The sequence below is a fragment of the Haemorhous mexicanus genome, chromosome 24 (genome assembly GCF_027477595.1).
Source record: "Haemorhous mexicanus isolate bHaeMex1 chromosome 24, bHaeMex1.pri, whole genome shotgun sequence".
Taxonomy (NCBI): Eukaryota; Metazoa; Chordata; class Aves; order Passeriformes; family Fringillidae; genus Haemorhous; species Haemorhous mexicanus.
The window spans coordinates 300,386-316,549 of record NC_082364.1 but is presented as its reverse complement, the minus strand read 5'-3'; the positions used below and the strand labels follow the sequence as shown (position 1 = coordinate 316,549).

The 16,164-nt window shown below is 41.0% G+C and overlaps 1 long non-coding RNA gene across 2 annotated transcripts; it reads right to left on the bottom strand.

Annotated features, from left to right (window-relative positions):
* Nucleotides 1-365: 365 nt before the first annotated feature.
* On the bottom strand, nt 366-16,151 carry LOC132337941 (uncharacterized). Of its 2 annotated transcripts, none has more exons than XR_009489305.1 (5): nt 16,019-16,151; nt 10,702-10,772; nt 6,396-6,450; nt 1,509-3,823; nt 366-788 (listed from the first exon to the last, which is right to left on the bottom strand). It is a non-coding gene; the product is annotated as an uncharacterized LOC132337941 (long non-coding RNA). The 2 variants fall into 2 exon arrangements; XR_009489306.1 differs by lacking the exon at nt 16,019-16,151 and adding an exon at nt 15,668-15,878.
* Between the last annotated feature and the right edge of the window lie 13 nt (nt 16,152-16,164).

Genomic DNA, 16,164 nt, shown 5'->3' with positions numbered 1-16,164 from the left:
CCAGTTACAAAACATTTCCATTCTTAACTTCGATATTCTTTACTGGCTCTTAAAAGTGCTGTTTTCTGAAATAGGAACATTGCTGAAATGTTGCAGATGGGGTGAATCTGTACAACAGATCAATAAGCAGCCCAGTTTTAATTAAAATTGCTGACTGGTCCACTGGTCGCTTACTATAGTCTCTTTGTTACACTATTTGTAAACCCTTAAATCTCTTTTACTGCCATCCTCTGGCATATATAATTCTCTTTTTAGCCTGGCCAAATTCAGCTGAAAAACAGAGTAACAAGTTGCTTTTGAAAACTGGCACATTTTATGTAAGTATTCTAATGTGCAATATGAATACAGAAGAAAATAACAAGACATTCTGAGTTAGGCTTTTCTCTTTACTTAAAAAGGAGGGATTTTTTTTTCTCTTCCCCAGTCCAAAATGTACAAGTTCTTTATAAATCTTTGGGATAGGACTTCATTCAAGGTTGAATTAATATAGTATTTAAAGTGCTACAAAAATTAATTTACTTTTAATATTTACATGGTGCTTGGTGAGAATTTATGTTCACAGCACTGACTCCATCAGTGTGATCCTTGTTTTTCTGAAAAACTTTAAATCTGGTGACTCTTGGAGAAGTCTCTCTGGTAAGTATGAGGTACAACCTTAGCTGCATTCTCACCTGCTCCTAGTCCTGCACTGTAGATATACCAGGGTCTTAGAGCTGAAGTCCTGCGGCGAGGCTGCAACACAGGATATTCTTCTTCAAGAGCAAGGCCATCACTGCTCAGTTCACTACCTAAAAAGCAAATGAGAAATCAAAGTTTGAAGATCGTCATGCAGAGATCAGTCCTACCAGGACAAAAAATCCCCAGAAAAAAAGGTTTTATCTCCCAGATCTTGGTCATTCCTTGGTGATGATCAGGAGCTCTACATGCAACTAAATTCATAAGACTGCAGGATGTCAGGGAGAGAGACTGAGATAAGAGCATCCAGTAAGATGCAAATGGTATTCCATCAGCTGGAAAAAACCCAAAGGCTTTCAGCATGGAAAGGCTTTGGGGATGGCTTTTTTCAGCCACCTGTCCACACAGGTCACTGCAGGCATGGTGACATGTAGACACATACTTGTCTGTTGCCTGTGACAACAGCACCAATTTGAATCAATACTGCAAGGCTGCAGCATTCCCTAAGACACCTCTCCTGCTGTTAAACCTGTAAGGTAAGTGACAGCTTACATTTACTTCCAAGAATCCCATTTTACCCAAGTTCTGGAGCTCTTAGTGCCCTTTTCCAGGACATCTGTGCTAATGAAGCACTGAGAATCTCATCCTCACCTTTGGCTGCCAATGTTTATTCTGTAAGAAATGTTTCAAGTGAACATCTCTGCCCCTTTTCACTTGCAAGACCAAGACTGTGTTAACAAAAAGAGCATATTTATGATTGCAAAAATGTGCTCTGAAAGAGAAATGTTAAATTCATGAAAAAAAGAGCAAACAGAAGTCATCAAGGAATGCACCTGGTACCATTAAAGTCTCTCATTAAAGCAGCAACTTTAGCAAACTGATGCATTGAGATCCTTTCAATACCCGGAGAATGAGTTCAGGAGAAGTGAGGAAATCTTCTTTGAAGATTCCCACCATTCTCTTAAATTCCTGAAATTAAAGTGTAAAATTAGTCTAGCCAGTGAATTGTAATCCTACACGGCTAAACTTGATTGAAGATTTAAAGGGGGGATTGCATAATTCGTACTAGTTCTGTGTGACAGGTATGTGCAAGGTAGAGCTTGCAGAGGTAGAATTGAGTCAATCTGTGTTTTAGGAGGCAGAATGCAAACTGACATTAGAAACAACTAAAGAATGTGGTGGGATTAAGTAAAGAACTCCCTATTGCTTACTACTGGAGTATTATAATCATACTCCAAAATTACTACTGCTGAACACAATTCAATATAAGAAGTACTAAGCAGTGCTACTAGGAAATATAGTGCACAAATGATGCCCACCTACTGCCCCAACTCATCTGGAGCCATCCTGCCCTTCAGGCAAGACCTTTACCTATCATCAAGGCTGTGAAGGGGCAGGAAGCAATGCAAAACTGTTATTAGGCAACTCAAACTTGATCCAACATCCAGCTATTTAAGTGCCTGTGGGACAAAGTATTTCTCCAGACTCATAAATAACATCAGAAGGTTGCCAAGCTGGTCTGGAATTGGACATCTGTATTTGGCTACAACACTTCTGGGTGGAAGTCCAGGGTTACTGCAGCCTTGCAGCTCAGCCTTCCATTTGTGACTCAAAATGACACTCTGGGGACAAGATGTAGGAAGTCCAGCAGCAGTGAGATGAAAGAAACTGATGAAGAAACTAGGCTTAAGATATACAGCGAGAACAAAAAATGCTCCATAGAAAGATGGTAACAAAAAATGCAGAAACCTTGAGAGGCAGACAGGAGCTTAAAAACAAAAATGTGATTTCTAGGGGAATACGCTGAAGTTTAGAAGAATGAAAGGATGGAGAATAAGAACAGACGCATTGCAAGTGGGGTCATACCATAAAAACAGGGATAAATGGAATAACTGCAGACATGAGAAAAACAGCACAGAAATCTGTGAAAAGAAGTGACACAGTAAATGGTGGTGGACAGCAAGCCTTTGTTTCTGCTCAGAGACTTCTTTAAAAGGGATTGGCAGGGAAGGGAGAAAATCTACCCTTCATTATACCAATAAACCCTTACTCTTGCTGGCCATTTTCCCACTGCTCTGGTCCATGCCTGAAACAGTGTCATTCATCTGGCTTCCACTGAGATGTCTGAAGTGGGCAGATCACACAGCAGTTTGTGCAGTATTCACCTCAAACAGCACAATCCTTGCCTACAGCATGTAACAGACTGTTAAGGAAACAAGCCTGGCATTAATACTCCTCTAACTGAAAACCTAAGAATAACCCATCTGTTAGGTTTGGAGATACTACAGCTTTGCTGAAGCATCAGCACAGAAAGGTTCACTTGCATTGGAAAATGAAAAATGCATCAATCCAGGATGCTTAAGGGCAGCACAAGAGAGTGGCCGCTAAAGAAAGCTGCTGCTCTTTCAACACTCTGCATATGAATCTCAGCATCCAGAAAATGTGCTAAATCTATGACCTCTTATTTCTAGATGAGGGGCAAAACCAAAGGTGAACTTAATCGGAAAATTTGTTCTTCTGAAGACTATCCAAGGCAAAAGCAATATCTGAGAGACACAAGGAATCCCTTTTGGAATAGACTTGCACATATGTAGGATTCACTTCCCAGGAAAAGAAATTACTTCTGATATATAATTCAATAGAGTAATGAGCCCACATTCAGACTGAGGATCCCAAATACAGAAATAGCAGAGACTAACCACCTTTTTAGCTAATACACAAACTGGGAATTTATGCTGCTCATTTTCTCTTTCCAGATGGAACCAAGGCTTTGAGCACTGGCAGGATCTCAAGGCAGAGCAATGCCTGATGCTTCTCCAACTGAACACAAACATTGAACGTGACACAGAGAACTCAAAAGATTGATGGTCTAGAGGTCTACAAGTAAAGGCACAGTGAAGACACAGTGGGGAGAGAGGAAGGAGAGGCTGCTTTGCAGAAAATATTTAGTCAACTCTCATCCTCTTGCTCGGTGAGACATATCTTCCTGCAATGGCATCCTGTCTCCTTTATCTCTTCTAGTCCACCTGGGAAGACTGAAGCGATGTTTAACCTCTGAAGATGGCAGAATGAGTTGTTCATGAATCAAGGCAATCAAACCATTACAACTTAAATAAGCTGAGTCCCACAGCTGTGGTAGAGAAGCTGCCTGAAAGAGAAAAAGACCACAATTAAAAAGAATCCATCAACAACTGATATTGGCTCATTATGGTGCTGAGATTTCTTCTGTTGTCCTCGGGTGTTTATTCCCTCACCCCTCCTCTGCTTTCCTGTCTCAGTCATTTCAGCAGTGTGAAAGGTTGTTCATTTTATAGAGGTCTTAAATGAAAGATGAAAATTCAAATATGATATAATTAGCTGCAGTTACACATAAGTCAGTATTATTGCAGCTTTTATATTAGATCCTCATTTGTCCCACAAATGATTGTGTCAAATATTACAGTAGAATGATTAATGACATCAGACATAATGGAAGGATTAAGCATTGATACAGGAGACTTGCTCGAGAAGAATAATTTTAACTTCTTTTCACTCGTAATTTATTTTTGTCCTCTACTGTAAAAGAAACCTGAAATTGAAAATAAAAATGGCTTGTGTTACTGGCAAGCAACAGAAGAGATCTGATTCATGATTTAATTCTTCATTCAGTATTCATTGGTAGATTAAAAGCCAAATCATCGTAACAAATGGCACAGCAATGAACAACAGGACTTGTCCTGCTGAATAAATGTGGAATCATTTGCATCTTTGAAGATAAATGTAATTCAACAGCAAAAAATTGATTCCTCCTTCTGCAATCAGGTCTGATTCAGCATCTGTTCTATCAGGCATCATGGAATTGCTTGTACTAACGAGCTGTTTCACAGCACACCAAAGTCGCCTTTAATTTCACCCCCAATCACTTGTTTGAGCAGTTACTCAGTTTGCAAGAACAGGGTGTATGAGGTTATGACACAGGAACAGGCAATAAGGAATTTAAAATGTCTAGGAGACACATCATGTCTGATAATACAAATTGCTGGGAACTGTAAGTTTCCATCAGCTGCATGGTACCTTGAAGTGTTTTTTTTTTTTCACTGTTGCACTTAAAAGCAGAATAACTCCAAAAATCCCCCTCCTTACTGTAATTTGGTATCAGCACAGAAGGCTGCAGTTTGCATCATTCTATTTAAACAAATATTAAGACATTTCCTGTTACAATCATCTTTGGGGCCTCACAGTTCTCAAACACCGAGTCATCCTTCTTATTTCAACACAGGAATATTGACTTTAGGTGCTGGAAATGCACACCTGGAGACACAGGACCTGCAGCTTTGCCTCTGGCACTATCACCAGACCCGACACTGGGAAGGAGTTGTAGGGTCTTTCCTGAGCAGCAGCCTGGTCTTCAACTGATAGTCACAGGAAAATCAGTGGGATACAGGAATTCCCAGGCACAGGAATTCATATTTGCAGACCTTGCTCTACAAGTTTTTTATTTCAGTGCTCCAAGTACACCCAGGGCTCTACAGCACTACTGACTTACAAAAGAGAGAGCCTTCATATTGTGCTCCAGGGTTTTTATAACCTTTAAAATAGAGTTCTTTGGAGGGCCACAAGAATGAGATTTAGCAGTGCTTTGGCAGGTTTTAAACTCCTAAAGCAGCAAAAAGTTTGAATATAGGTTCTCTTGGTGATACGAAATATAGAAATACATGTATTTGAAGTCAGTGTCAGTTGAATAAAAGCAAAGAGCAGGACACAGCTGAAAAGAACTAGGACATGTAAGTAGAAGCTGAATCCCAGTGCCTCCAAGGGGCAGGAGGGGACCGCCTACAACTTCCACCCCAAACCCATGGCCTGAGGGGAAGAACAGCCTCTTTCTGAATCATATTTTCTCAGAAGCTGTGTCAGCTCCTGAGAGATCTTTAACAAAGTCCCTGTCCTGCAACTTTCCCATAGTCTTTTCCCATATCTTACAAAGGGCTGAATTTGAAGTTGCTCCTTTTATTTTACCATGATTTTCCCTCATAGGAAGAGAGAACAGCCTGTGTCTTTTGCCACTCAAAGCTTGCCAAGGCTTTAAGATCCCTTTTCTCCCCCAACATTAAAGACATTTTGCCCCACAATAATGAAAAACACCATTTTGAAGGAGAGCTTCTCAACAATATCAGTGTATTCCGTGTTTTTGGAAGCAAATTACAAGGCTTCCTCCAACTCTAGGCTTTCCTGCCTTGTCCCAGTCACTTGGTTGCCTCCCCAAAGGTCTCCACCAAAATGTAGCTCATTGGCTAAGTTACAGAAAAGGAGTCTTAAGTAGAGCACTTTATTGAGGTTTGAGTTTTCACTTTAAAATGCAAATGGCTGGTATTTAATTCTCCTTTAGGATTTAAGAGCTTAATTTAGAATGGAAAACAATGATACAAAAATATATATCAGAAAGCACTGCAGTGTGAGAATGAATCCTTTGCCACATGAACGCAGATTCTTAGGGTCAGCAGACATCTTCATTTAGCTGTATTTTAATAGTTTCCCTCAAAAGTCCTTTTGGCTAAACTCTTCCTCAGTGTACTACTTGGCACACTCACAGTGGACAACAAGAAGGGCAAAATTTGACCAGGTTTTCTATTTTCTAAAATCTCATAGATCAGCATATTTAAACACATCAATATTTTACTGGGTATGATAAATAACACCCTCATTTCTGTAAAGATGTCTAACAAGACCTTTTCCATACTTACTGAAAATACAGCTGGATGACAGACCCATTTACCAATTCTTTGTCAATTGGGAAGGCTAAAAAGCAATCAAAAAAAAAAAAAAAACTGCTTAGCAAAGACGTTAAATCAATGTTCACTAACCAATTGCAAAAGTCTTCCATCTCCCTTTCTTTTTCTCAGCTATCACTTTACTTCTAATGGGGGAGAAAATAAGCATATATAATTATGTCCTTAGATCAATTTATGCTTAAACACATATACACACACAGATACACCTCTGCAACCTTACAGGGACCTGGTGATGCAAATGCTCTAATCTGTAGTTAAAATTCAGAGTGCTCCACTCCTTGCATGATCAGGCCTTAAGTAACTCAACCAGATTCCTTCAATTTGTTCTGTCTTCTGGAACATGTATCTTTACATAACCCTTCAAAAGAATCCCTTCTATGCTCACAGACGCTGGCAAAAACACATCCACCAGTTTTCATAAACCTTATCCCAGCAAAGGATGGAACTGCATCAGCATGAGATAAAAACTACAGATCACAGCAGGCAACTGCAAAGTTCCTGGTCTATGTTTAGAAATGTGTAAACCTGGGATCAGGTTGATGATCTAGAAATTATCTGCATTTGGATACACTTCCTTTGGCACACGGGTGCAGAGCTTTGGCCAGGAAGCACATGGGGGGGGGGGGGGGAGGGGAGCAGCCCCCAAGCCAGGTGTTCCCCTCACCAACACCATGTACTGATCCAGCATCAGCTGGATCATCTAGAAAAAGCACATGGGTAGGTCTGTTGGCAGGGTCAGTAATTAAATATTTGTACCACCTCAAAACCTAAAAACCAATTACTTACACAAGCCTTATTTCAAGCTTTCCCTCTGTCTGTATCAAATAGCCAAACTTTTGGGTTTGCCCTTCTTTTTGTTTCCATGTTTTCCTTGCATATTGCAAACTGTCCAAGCTCTCCAGGCTCTGTGGGGTTTTTGTGTGGGTTTTTTTGTTTTGGTTTGGTTTTGGGGTTGTTTTTTTGTTTGTTTTGTTTTTGTGGGCTTGTTTTTATTTTTTTTTGTTAGACTGACTTCAGTCAAACCCTAGGTCTGAAAGTCCCCAAACAATCAACAAAGAACGTATTTTGGTGTGGTAAATTTGAGAAGTCACAATAAGTGCTGTCGTATGGTACTATGATATCACTCACAGAGGACTGTTACTACTTTATTGTGAATGGAAACAGCATCTAGCACAGGGCAGGAAATCATTTACCAAAGGAGCATCCAAGAAGTACAGCAATGAAAAATAAGATTCAAATGAGTTTATGGCTATGTAAGTTGTTATCTTCATTGGGAAGATGTTTCTTAAAGTCAGGGAAGGGAAAGTATTGCACATTATGTCTTTTTCCACCTTCAACTCCAATGTTTGCCAATAGCTTTTTAACAATTGCATGATTCACTATTGAGTGTTCCACACTGAGAGAAGTCAGCATTCTGTACAGCAGAGGGCTCTTTAATTCCTTTCTATTTTCTATTTTTGTTATCAACCAACAGGTCAGCTGTGAAATAAAACCTGGAGAAAAACTTTGAAAGGAAATAAATTCCCAGCAGGTGTCACAGAAATACTGAATTGACATTTAGTCGTAATTACACCTTCCATGTGGTTTTGCTGTGTTACAGTTGCTCTATACTAAATGAAATAATAGAAATTTAAAATATTTTTTTCTACACTAAATGAGAAAGTTATCAGGTAAAAATAAACTAGGTAAGTGATGGGAAAAAAGAGAAATAGGCATTGCCAGCAGAGTTCCTAAAAGTTCTGCAGGGAATTAATGAGGAAAGAGCAGTGAAGGGGAGCCAGGATGTGGAATTCAGTGCAAAGATGAATACAGGAAATCACAGAATCCCAGAATGGTTTGGATTGGAAGAGACCTCAAAGCCCATCTCATTCCACCCCTTCCAAGGGCAGGAGAGACCTTCCACTAGAGCAGGTTGCTCCGAGCCCCATCCAACATGGCTGTGAACACTTCCAGGGATGGGGAAGCCACAGCTTCTCTTCTCTGTGCATTTAAAGCCTTTTGAGGTTGAGGAGAACCTCTAGGATGTGAAGAAGCTCATTCAACTTTTAGGGTATTCTTGGGTGAAACAGAACTTGCCAGAGAAATGAATTCAGCCCATATCAAGCTGATCCAAGTAGTGAAAAATGACCTTGTCATCTTAGGCCTATTCCTGTTCTTTGCCTTCCTGAATACATCAGCAACTGTAAGAATAACTTTCAAGATAATCTTACCAGAGTGGCAAAGACATTTCAGTGTAAAAATCAGCTTCTGAGGGACTGGGTCTGCAGCTGCCAAGTTTCTTAATTAAAAATACTCAGCATTTGCTTTGAGAAATGCCATTGCTATTGCCATGCTCTATTAGTCAGGCAAATTCACTAAGCAGCACATTTTGGAAATCAGGGATCAAAGTCTGGGCTCTTTTGATAAACTTGAAGAGTCCAGATCCTACCTGAGCTCCCAGTGGGGTGTATTGGCTTTAGAGACAGTCTTCCCAAGCAAACATATTTAAAAGCCCTGGGAAATATCAGTTGTACTCTAACAGCAAAACTCTGGAAACAAGTCTCCAGGGGGATCCCTGCAAAATGAAGGCAGAGCAAACCCAACATGATGCAGGACACACTAGCATTATCAGCTAGAACTGCAGCAGATCTTTTATTGTGAACTGCAGCCTCATGCTCAGGCAAGCAAATCTGGAATTTTTCCACTATGTGTAGGCTGGAGTTACAGGAGTTTAAAGCAACAGTTTAACAATTCCATAATAACAGAGAAATGCAAAGTCCTGTCATAACTTAACCATGTAAATGTGCTCCTTTGAAAAAAAACACCTTTGTTTGGGATCAGGCTTGCCAGGTGCCTGGGCACACCTGGAGTACATAACATTTGGGTACACCTGGATAACATCACCTGAACTTTGACAATGAGGATTATTTCCTGAAAAAAGACTAGCTCAAAAGCTTATGTTCTGTTCACTAAATGATTTTGAGGAAGCAAATTTGTTATTTCTTCCCAGGCTACAGTATCTGTATCCTTCCTCCAGAGTTGTTTGACTGAAGCACAGCAGAAACCCTGCCATCATTCATTCCCTGCTTTGGGCAGCTCTGTGCTTTCCCCCTGAACACACATTCTAATGTTTTTCCTGTCTGTGTGACTACAGAAGTTTCTTATTTGTAGCCATCTGCACAGAGGCAGAGGCCACAGCTTCAATCTTAATGCTGTCTGGAATGGTATCATTTGGGTTTTATCAGCTTCAGAGATAAGGCAGCATTAACTCCCTGAAAAATCCTGGCACTTGTTCCATTTGATTCCTCCTATTCTCCTAAACCAGGCGTTTTCAAAGGTATTCATACATCTGTCTACAGTGTGGGTAGAATATACTTAAATTCTAACTCAGTTAAGTTGGAAAACATTCCCTCCTTTAAACTAATCACTCACTAAACAAACATTTCTCTTCTACCCAGACAACTACTCTCTTGAAGGACACATCCAACTGCAAAGAACCACGCTGCAAAAATACTTTGAATGTAGTCCAAAATGACACCAGTGCTAGGTTCTGCTCAGACAGCAACTGCTGCAGGGTCAGAACTCACACAGGAAACCCCTGTCCCCAAGGTGGTGACAAGCAACACAACCCTACCCACAGGCCATAAGGGGGAGTTCTTAAAATCCCAGAATGCTGTAAGAAAATGTCAGCAGTGTTTTTCTTTCCAAAGACCTAATTTTTAAAATGTTATGATAAAAAATTAATAACTTAAGACTGTGGTAAGTAAAGGCTTGAAATTAAGGAAAAAACAAAGAAATCCAACCACAACTGTATTTTCTTTTTTGTGCACCAGTTCTATAAGCTGTTATCAAATATTAGATTTAAGACAGGCTTGATTTATACCTTTATGAAAAAAAAGCCAAACCAACTTCTCCAAGAACCCATGGCTAAATCAGGCCTAAGATCTACCTTTAGCACCTGAGCAGCAGTACACCACGAAGATAGACTTCAGAGGGCACTAATAAGTCCCCCTGATCCTAAGCAGCTTCACTTGGGCCTACCCCCCCGCCCCCCAAGCCCAGGAGTCCTCCTTAAGCCAAGCTTAGGGCCATTGCTTCTTGTCGGAGTAATTCAAGAGGAGTATTGGGTTTTAGCTTAGTATCAACTGTAATTGGCTATGGGTCTTGAATCTGTGCTATTGCTGTAGATTTTGTCTTACTTTCATTACCAGCCTACATCATGACATGCAAATTTGATTCTAATTTTGGACTCAGGTCTGCCTTGTCCTCTTGAACTTACCTGCTGACCTCTATTTTTGAATGCCCTCTGGATGTCATCTCTAGATGAATCTTAGTTATCTTCTATAGGTGCTGAAGGATGGAATGGGAACTGGTGAGTATTTCCACAAACTTGGACATCCAGACATTTAGATAAGAGCTGGAGCAATCCCAGGGCATGTTTTTTGCCCTTAAAAATCAATCAATTTCTAAAACTGCATCATCTGTAATGAAATCTTCTCTGTAAAAGCCCTGTTGCCCCACTAGAGCAAAGAGGCTGGGTAGAAAGCTGGGAATGAGGAATGTGCTAGACAGGAGGAAACAAAAGAAACATGGTTTGTGTAGTCTGACAAACCATGACAAAACAAACCTCAATGAGGATGTGACTGCTGTCTATAAACACAACAGGAGAGTAAACACTGCAGGTAAGGATAAAGACCCTACTCAAAAGGCATGAAATAAGTAGAAACAGACTTTAGAAAAAAGAACCAACTTGTCTTCAACGATGTTTTAGTCTCTTGTTCAAAACTGCAAGAATAAACGTCTCAGTTTCTCATCAGGGAAAGCCTGCTCAGTTTATATACTGAGGTGTCTGTGACACAGAGGTAGTTTGGAAACCCTCTGCCAGCTCCTACATCCATCAGAAGGTCAGAATTCTAATTTCTAACTTCTGCAGAACGAGAAAGACTGACCATCTGACAGAAAAATATTTTTATCCTTATACATCCTGAAAAAGGATACAGAGTTTTCCCAGCTAGGAGACTTACTTTTAGCACTTCTATAAAAAGCCAAGATAAACAGAGTCTAGAGTTAGTACACGTACTAAATTAAATCTCAAAATACAATTATTTTTAAAGAAAATGTGGCTGCTGTCTAAACATCTACCATAAGTTATCACTGAATGTGGTTTTATGTTGCCTCTTTTATTCATCTACTAAATGTATGCAGAAGCAGGAGGAAGATCTCTGAAGATCCCTCCTTTCCTGACAGAGGTGGAGAAAAGCTGACTGTCATCACCACATTTGAAAAAGGTTGTCAAAGGCTGTATCAAATCCTTTCCCAGTGATGGAGACAAATCTTCTGGAAAAAATAGAAATCTTGTATGATGCACTATAATTTTAATAATGATTTTATAATTTTAAACAGAGCAATAATTTCAATAGAGAATATTAAACCTTTATTTAACTTTCTAGTGAACTCAGAAATATCAAAAAGCATGGAGAGTGTCCTGAGTCATTCTGGCCTGATTAATGGAAAGGAAACCCAAACACCTTTTGTGTTTCCTTTGCAATTGATGCACAAATTATTTCCTACTAATGACAATGCTTCTACACAGCCAGGGCTGGGTCATGGAGACATCTGAACTCCAGTGGGAAATCAGCTGGTAGTGTTGGGTGCTGGCAGGATCATGGTAGCTGAGATTCTTCCCAGAGAAGAAATGTGTGCACTAAATGGACAGTAATCCCAGCTAAAGAAGTAGCTGACCTGGATTTGAAAGTGAACTACATCTGTTCAGCACAGATTTCTGGGAAATGCTCCAAGAATGAACAAGTCTGGCAATGCAGAGAAGAACTGGGTTGCACTGCAGTTACTGTACTTACCTAAACTGGGCTGACTGGAACCATGACATGCTGCCTGAGGAAAGGCTGGGGCTCCACAGGAGCAGCTCAGCAGAACAAGGAAAAATCCCTTTCTAACCCTGCAGAATCTTGCAAAGAGACAGTTTGGAGCAGAAGTTGTGATATGCCAAACTCCCTGATGATTTGTCCCCTTAAAACTATGGGATATCAAGGCATTATCAGGAGTAGCAGCTGCCTTTATAAATATTGTTCTAATGGAGTCAGGGAGATATTGGCGTGCAAGTGGCAAAATATTTTCCCTGCAGGCATTTTGGCATCAGGACTTACTTTTCCTATCCTAACACCCCAGCAGAGCTTTGCTAAATAGATTTTCAGTGAACTGAAAAGCTGCCTTTTCCTAAAACTTGCTGTATTTTTTACCAAATGACCAGTGAAAATTAGGGGGGGGGGGGGGTGGGGGGGGGGCGGGGTGATGATGCAAGTTGTTTCCTGGCTTATTTTTGTGCCTCTGTATTATTAACAATTGGAGGATAAATGCCACTTGGTTGGGAACAAATCAGGCAAAAAGAGAGCCAATAGTAAATGCATGAAATGAAATGCTTCAGCAAATGGTATGTTTTTCATTTAAAATAAAATTTAAATTTTTGAGTTGATGTAGATACTATTACAACACCCTCATCTTGTTTTAGTCAACTTTTTTCTTGCAGTTAAAGGGATTAATTCAGCATGTTTAAAAAAAAAAAAAGACTAATTTTTTTGGGGGGAGGAGTGATCCTGAGAACCAAAACAAAAAAACTTTATTGTACTTGTATGTGTTTTTCATGAGGCCACTTTAAGTAAATTTATTGTGGCTTACTCTAAACTAGTGAATTCATGTTTTGTATTCTCTGTGCAGGATGGAAAAGTAATTACATTTCAGTTGCATTATAATTTAGCACTATGTAACAGACATAGGGGCAGAGCTGAAGTTTTTCCATCTTCTCAATTGGAGTTTTAAATCACAGCGAGCTGCTGACTTGCGTGCGGGTGGAAGTAGGTGCCGCAAAGCATAGCCCAATTCCATGTGCAGTTTAATGTGAGAATCTAGACCTAAGTACCTACTTGTCATGCACAGAATGAGACTGAGAGGTCACCAGGACCAGGGAGGCAATGGCTGCTTCTATAACTCAAATGAGTTTAGAGCACTTGAGTATTTTTCTTTGTCATATTTAATCTATATGTTCCTCAAAATGGGATTATGTCATGGAGAAAAATCCAATAACCCAAACAAAACCTGAAACATCCATATGGATGGGGAAAAAACAGAAAATCTGTCTAGGGGTCTGAGAGAGGCTTGGGGAGCAGCTTTAGGGAGTAGGGTCCAGGTATGGGAGGCTTGTTTTTATGGCAGAGACTTAGTAGTGGTTTTTCTAGGTGAAAGGAAGGGGTGAGGAAGTCCAAGGAAAAGAGGGCAGAAAGATATTCATGAGTAAATTAAATGGGGTGGAGTTCCAGTGCGCTTTTCCACCTGGAATCTGAAAAGGGGGGAGAAGCCAGTCAGTACACTTGCTTCCATCTGGGAACTAGTGGAAAAATTAATGTTGGAGTCACCAGAGGGAAGAGACAGAACTGGTTTCTGTCAGATGAGAGAAATTGCTGCAGCAGCAGCATCCAAATGAGATGATGCAGGGATGGAGACATGGATCTGATAGTCTGGGAGCTGAGCAGGGAAAGGAGGATTTTCAGGAGGGTTACAGCCCCTTCCAGACTGGAGGTGAAGAGGGGTAGTTCATGTAGTTCACTTGAACTATGCATATTAGAAATAAATAAATTAACCTCATGTGAAGGCCTCTCTCTCTGCCAGCACAAGGCTGTGGGGGAAACAAAGCCTGTGCTGGAGCATCAGAAACAACACATCAAATGTGGGAATTACAATATGCATTACATCAGATGCCGGATACTGCAGGGGATGAATCAGACCAGCATCTGGCAGCTGTGGTGCATCCACAGCAAACTTGCACTGATTTGACTACAAAGGGAAATAAAAAGCCTGTGGAACAACTTTCAATGTGAGCCCTGTTTTAGGAAAGGGCACTGTTCTGTATTCCACCATGGGACTACATCTCTTGTGGTAGAGCCACCAAGTCTTCAAAAATGTTAGGGAGACTTTTGGAAAACGTAAATAAAAAATGCACTTTGTTTTTTCTTTTTAAAGTAACACATGCACGTTTTAAAATTTAAAAGAAATAAAGCAGTTTTGATTGCTTTTATGTGCTTGTTATCCTGAAGTTTCAGTAGGTATAATGAAATTGAATCTGGCTCTATGGGACAGAGAAATAAATTGGCTCCAGGGGCCCCATAATTTAAATTAGGAGAATTGCCCAGAGATGTAAAGAAGTATAGTTAAGGGGGGGAAAAAATGAACAAACTTCTAAATTAAAATAATTCTGCTGACTTGAGGTTTAAAACCCATATCTAACATTTTAATATCAAGTTCATAAACACAGTTTAGAAAATTTGTATTTTTGTGGGCTGTTTTTGAAATTTTGATTGCTCATGGAACGGGGTCAGTACAACAGGGGATGATTTCAATTTACAACAGCAGCTCTTAATTTAAAAGACTAGTCCAGGCTTTAAAAAGACAGACTTAATGGAGAGTTACATTTAATGGCACCAAGATCTGACCCTCTCGCTGTTCTCCCAGCACAGAGACTGAGCAAAACCAGTTCTGTAAAAGTAGTGATTAATATTTAACTCAAATTTCTCCTATCTGTCCTCCTGGGCTTTGGTCAGTTGACCACAATGGCCCATTGAGGGATCTGTAGCTGCCCACACTGCAGTGAACAGTGGTTTACACACAGTCCATGAAGCCATTTAGAATAAAACAAAAAGGTCCTAAACACAGGGATTGTCTGGCTTAAATATCTACTGAGGTACTTGATTAAAGAGCTACCTGAGTGTGTGCTAATGGCAAATGAGTGATAAGAAAGGAATGTTTTTCCTTGCCACCATAATACAAATAGATAAATACAAAACACAAATATGGCAGTAACCGCACTGGAATGACCAATGAGTTACATTTTTAAACAATAGTATTATCGTTCTTTGAGCAGACATTTAAGACTCAAACACATGTACCATGAAAAAAAATAAGTTAGAGCACTATTTAGGGACGTTTTAGGCAGAAGGAGCCCTTTAGTGGGTATTTCCTCAGGGGCTGACCTTCAACAGATATAAATAGCTCACGTTTCAGCTTTAAGTAAAATTCCAGTAGGATCCACTGGTTTTGACACAGTTTTAGGTAATTATGCTCCAAGGGGCTGCCAGGTAGCGCTGAAGAAGCTGCACAGCATTGTGGATGGGATTCCACGAGAAGTTTGGGAGTCACCTCCTTATCCAGAAGGGAACGGGTGATAGGCCCAACCCTACCTGGCCAGGGAAAGTCGGAGTGAGGGATGTCGGAGGTGTCACCGCCGTGCCCCTTCCGGCCACCAGGGGGCGCACCCCCACAGCAGGGGGCACTGCTGGCGGCGCCCACACCCCCACTGCGGGGGCGGAGCGCCGCGATGAAAAGCGCGCCCTGATTGGCGAAGATATCCCTGGAGGGGATGAGAGAGGCCTTCTGATTGGCCGCCAGCAGCCAAAGGTGAGAGTAAAAACCTAGGCCGAAGACCCCCCCCCCCCCCCCCCCCCCGCTACCGCTCCGCTCCCCCCCTGCAGATCGGGGTGTGTGTCGTCGTCGTCCCCCGCTTCCCCCACCCGCCGCCCCAGCCCCCTGACCTGGGCGCTCCAAGCCTTTCCTTGTGGAATTCTGTGCCCCATCGTGGCTGGCGGAGGAGTTTCAGCCAATCAGCGCGCGAGGCCGCGGCTGGTTGCCAGGCAGATTATGATAATCAGGCTCGGGCGGCCATTTCCCCCCCCCCCCC